Raw genomic sequence first — 6,000 nt, 5'->3', positions numbered from 1 at the left:
CTCTGCTTGACACAGTGAAGTCGTTTCAATACCTGGGCGCAACGTTGAAAAGTGATATAAAATGGAACGAACATGTGAGAACTGTGGTAGGAAAGGGGCATCGTCGACTTCGGTTTATTGGAAGAATTTTGGAAAGAGTGGTTTACCTGCAAAGGAGATCGCATGTAGGACGCTGGGTTGACCTATTTTTAGTACTGCAAGAGTATATGGGAGCCGTACCATGTCGTATTGAGGAAGGATATCGAGGCAGTTCCGAGGAAGGCTGCTAGATTTGTTACCGGTAGGTTCTAACAACACGTAAGTGTTACGGAGATGCTTCGGGAATTCAAATAGGAATTACGGGAGGAAAGGTGACATTCTTTTCGAGGAAGACTGTTGAGAAAGTTAGAGAACCGGCATTTGAAGCTGACTGCCGAAGATTATACTGGCGCCAGCATACACAGCGTGTAAGAAGAGCAAAGGTAAGATACGAGAAATTTTGGCTCTTACGGAGGCATATAGTCAGTCGTTTTTCCCTCGCTCTATTTGCGAGTGGAACAGAGACGGGATTAACTAGTAGTGGTACATGGTACCCTCCGCCACGCACCGTAAGGTGGCTTGCGGGATATCTATATCGACGTAGACGTAGAATGCCGGTCAACCATTCTATTGGTAATTTGCGTGTTGGCACATGTACAGCCAGTGCCTGCTTGCGTTTCAGCGAGAAATACAGTACGCAAAAGTCCGCTAGAAACACGCAACTGGTAGACGATTCCTCTGCTATTAATACTTTGGCCTGTTGTTGTTCCAAGGAATTGTATATTTGCTCCACATTTGTCGCGTCGAAATTCTCCTTTGCTGGAACATTATCAATTTTATCGAAGGTCTGAATATTGCTTAAATAAGTTAAATTTTGAATGAGTAATACTCTCAGAGACCCTTGCGGCCAACACAATTTTTTCAGTGACAATGTTATAATAATTAAGCCTCTGAGTGTAGCCGGAAGCCTGTCGTCCCGATTACCTCACAAGTCATGTCATTAATAATCATTTCACTTTCCTAAGGCTCGAGTTTTCTCAACCCTTTCTTCCTTCTTCACAGCTGTTTAACCACACAGTTTGTGGCGTGAATACTGAGTGTAAACAATGCGTTCCTATCATCCGGAAAGAAATTCTAGTTAGCAGAAGTACCTTCCCGCAACTTGTCCCATGTACTTTCCCCAGAAATAAACTCGCTTCTCACGTCCTCATATCAGTTCTTACTTGAGCAGCCAGACAGACTTCAACATTCCCATCTTTCCAGCTCTACTCGTGAACCTACGTCACTCTGCCTGTACTTTGAGACTAGCAGTACTTTCCATGTTCGCACCAGCATCGCCGACCATGGTGGCCGAGCGGTTCTAGACGCTTCAGTCCGGAACCTCGCTGCTGCAACGGTCGCCGGTTCGAATCCTGCTTCGGGCATGGATGTGTGTGATGTCCTTAGGTTAGTTAGGTTTAAGTAGTTCTAAGTCTAGGGGGCTGATGAGTCCAGATGTTAAGACCCATTGTGCCTAGAGCCATTTGAACCAAAATTTCTTTCTGAAATCCACGAAAACCACCACACGTGCTCCACACCTCGACTCTCTACTTAACAAACCCTCATGAATAACATAACGTGGCTGTGAGATAAATGCCTATCACTCCTCGTCCTTTTCCTGTGCTCCCAAGGACTCTTCCACGCTCTGTCTTAACGCACTCAACATCGCTACCTTAAGATTTAATGTATCTGCATTTCCACGCGATTTTCCTGACTTTTGGATTACGTTGTTCACGAATTCATTAAGCTTAAGTGGCCACCGAGTTAATCTACTAGATCGAGAATTTAACCCAACCAGTCATTTGAAACTTTCTGACAGATTGAAACTGTGCGCCAGACCGAGACTCGAACTCGGGAACATTGCCTTTCGCGGGCAAGTCCTCCACTAACTGAGCTACCCAGCACGACTCACGACCCGTCTTCACAGCTTCAATTCTGCCAGTGCCTCGTCTCCTGCCTTCCAAACTTCACAGAAGCTCTTGTGCAAACCTTGCAGAACTAGCAGTCGTGGAAGAAAGGAGAAGAGGTACTGGCAGAATTGAAGCTGTGAGGACGGGTCGTGAGTCGTGCTTGGGTAGCTCAGATCAGTCTGGCTTTAGCTGTCGCCGCGGTCGCACGCTCCTCAAGTTTGCTCCGTGAACGTTCAGTGTTTACGTCAGTGTTTTTGTGTTTCGTGATTGTTTATTGGCGTTTTGCACGTGAATTAAGTGTTGTAAATTGAGCTATTGGTCTTCGTTCGTGTCGTCTTTCTACGTAGTACCGTTGGGATTTCGGCGTTGTCCGAAATTTCTTCGCTGCAGAACACTATGGTAAACTCCGTGAGAAAAAACCCCGTGATTTTCACCTTCGACAAGTACACCCGTCGAATACAGCCCTCTGCACTTGAAATACACGACTGGATTACCGAGGTAAGTGGCCTTCATCCTGAATCGGTTCATACCATGGAGCTAGACTCTGATGAATACTGCATTTTTGTAAAGTTTAACGATCCCGTGAGTGTAGACCACTTTCTGGAAAGATTTGGTTAAGAAACGGAATTTATACACCGTGATGGTACTAAAAGTACTGTAAAACTCAGTAATTCCGAGTCTGTAATTAGAAATGTTAGGGTTTTGAACATTCCCATAGGAGTAGACAACTCGAAAATTAAAGATGTATGGGGTTGTCAGGCAAATAGTCAACGAAAGGTGGTTCAAATGGTTCGAATGGCTCCGAGCAATATGGGACTTAACATCTGAGGTAATCAGTCCCCGAGAACTTAGAACTACTTAAAAAACCTAACTAACCTAAGGACATCACACAAATCCATGCCCGATGCAGGATTCGAACCTGCGACCGTAGCGGTCGCGCGGTTCCACACTGAAGCGCCTAGAACCGGTTGGCCACACCGCCCGGCAACGAAAGGTGGGCTTCGCATTTTAAGCTGCAGTGCTTTAACGGCATTCGCTCCGTGGAGATGGAAGTGAAGGCAAACATTCCCTCCCACATCTTTGTTGACGGGCACAAGGCGCATGTTACTTACTCAGGGCAAACCCCTACATGTCATGTATGTAACGGGTCTGGTCACCTCCGTCAGGGCTGTCCTCGCCGTGTTTTTGTGCTAACAAATAACCTTACGCAACGTCGGAAATTAACGCTCAACGATTTGTTGCCAGCCAGTAATACAACAGAGCCGGCGGCTGTCGTGGATCCTGTTACTACCTCTGAAAATCCGTCTTTCAAATGGTTCAAATGGCTCTGAGCACTATGCGACTTAACATTTTAGGTCATCAGTCCCCTAGAACTTAGAACTACTTAGACCTAACTAACCTAAGGACATCACACACATCCATGCCCGAGGCAGGATTCGAACCTGCGACCGTAGCAGTCCCGCGGTTCCGGACTGAGCGCCTAGAACCGCGAGACCACCGCGGCCGGCAAAATCCGCCTTTAAAACCTGCATTAACTGCTGCAATTCCGTCCCGTGACAGAGAGATTCCCACTAAAAAGCGTCCTCTAGAGGACACTGAAAGAAATGTTGAAGAGGATTCTTCCTGTGAAACACCCGTTGCCAGGAAACCGAAGCCAAGTCGTGAAGATCTGTTGGAAGTGGAAAAAGGAGATGAAATGCAGGTCGATGTGGCACAAGGAATTATATCGCCACGAACAGATAGTGACGCAGCTGATAGTGACCTTTCACAGAAATGTGACCCTGAGCCTGAGGTCACAGCTGCAATAGCCGCATCAAGTGCACAGCCCATACAATGCGAACAGTACGAGGAAGTACCAAGTAAACAACCTGCTGACTCCGAAGCACAACACCGCCCCGAAGGAGGAAATAAACAAGCATCACCGCCTCGCCAACAAGACAACACAACAGACAAACCACGCCGGCGCCAAATATTGGCGTTGCAAGCCATCGCCGTTGCGACAGACGGCCACCGTCGGAGACTGCGACGGAAACCAGGTCTTGCTGTCACACGTCATCAAGCGAAAGGCACACCAGAGAAGAAAGACATCAAGAAAAAGAATATTAAATATGAAGTCATCATGGCCAACACTGACGAGGAGAAAGAGAAAGACCACAGTGACTTATAGCAGTGCATTGTCAGGATTTCAGGATAATTTTCTCTTCAAGCACTTTGTTTAAAAGCAGTAAAATTTTTTCTAGGAAGTTAATACATGTAATGGGCACACAGCTTGTAAAGATCGTGACTTGTAGAGAAGCACGTTGCTGCTATAATCATACCGATCCTTATCCGTAATAGCTTCTTCTGGTATGTCGGTGATGCAAGCTTATAGCATTACTACTATTAACATTAATAAAATACAGTCACCCTTGAAATTGGCAGCACTAAAAGAATTCTTGTACCAGTCTGGGACAGATATCGCGTTGCTACAAGAAGTTGCGATAACGGAATTTCGGATCCCAGCCTTTTTTGAAATTGTTAATGTTTCTACGGAAGCCCATATCGGTACAGCCATTCTTATAAGGGAAGGCATTCTGGAGACTGAAATCGAACGACTAGAATCAGGAAGAGCCACAGGCATTAAAATTTTCGTTGTGACCGTGCTTAACCTTTACGCCCCATCAGGAAATTCCCATAAATTGGATCGTGCGAAGTTTTTTTCAAGATGAACTAATTTATTTATTGAGGAAATATCCGTGTTCTCTTACACTAGGTGGAGATTGTAACTGTGTTTTAAACCAGAAAAATCAACAACCCAATTTCAACTACTCGCCACAGTTAAACAAGTTAGTAAGTGATCTACAACTTAAGGATGTGTGGGAACTTCAGCACCCGACGTCAGTCGAGTTCACGTATATAACCAGCCACTCCCGCAGCAGACTAGATAGAATTTAGGTGTCAACAAATTTGGAAATATTTTTATTGTATTTTCAAACTGTTCTCTTGTATTTTAGCGATCACAGTACACTTTTAACTTGCTTTAATTTAAGTGTACAGCCAACCCGTCGATTCAGAGGTCAGTAAGAGTAGCGTGGACTATGTGCCTCCGCACAGCAGACAAGCACCCAACAGTCATTGACTGGTGGACTAGGAGGGCTAAACCAAGGCTGCGGAAAGTTGTCATGCAGTATAGTGTAGCGAGGCACAGGGAGTTGAGGAATACAATGGAGTTTTATTATAAAGTTTTAAGAGACTTATACCAACAGGCACATGATGACGTAATTCGTCTGAATGATATCAGAAAAATAAAAGCCAAGTTATTAAGCATTAAACGGCAACAGATGGAGGGACTAAAAATTAAATAGAAAGCCACATCAGTATCAGCAGATGAAACAGCTTCTCTGTATCACTTGGTGCGGCATGCTAGAAGCAGACGTCAAACTTATATTGATAAAGTCCAGACGCATACTGGTACAAGGCTCACTGGACGAAGTCCACAGGTACTATGACAATTTATATGCCCCTACCACAGTGGACGATGCAGCTCTCGAGGACTTTCTCACTATTTTAGGTCCACAATTGTCGGGAACAGCAAACGCTGACATCCTGTCAGCTATTACTAAAGATGAAGTGCATGAGGCAGTGCGTAACTCACCTCTCAAAAAATCTCCGGGACTTGATGGCCTCCCTGTGGAGTTTTATGCCCACTACTGGTCTATAATTGGGGACAAGATCACTTCCATGGCGAATGAGGTCCTGAACGGAAAAGCGGTCCCTGTAGAGTTTAAGGAAAGTGAAGTAGTACTGATTCCTAAGATAAAGGCAAAACCAACTTAAACAATTTTCGACCTCTTTCGCTACTAATTTCTGATTACAAAATAATTTCGCGTATTATCAACAAAAGACTCTCAGCCCTTTCTAACAAAATATTGAGTCATCATCAATCTTGTTCTCCAACCAGAGAGATATTCGAAAGTCTTTCTGCATACAGAGACGTCATTGCAATTACCTCAGTGACAAGTATAAAATGTGCTTTAATCTTTATAGATTTCAA

The sequence above is a fragment of the Schistocerca nitens genome, chromosome 9 (genome assembly GCF_023898315.1).
Source record: "Schistocerca nitens isolate TAMUIC-IGC-003100 chromosome 9, iqSchNite1.1, whole genome shotgun sequence".
Taxonomy (NCBI): domain Eukaryota; kingdom Metazoa; phylum Arthropoda; class Insecta; order Orthoptera; family Acrididae; genus Schistocerca; species Schistocerca nitens.
This window is presented reverse-complemented; position numbering follows the sequence as displayed.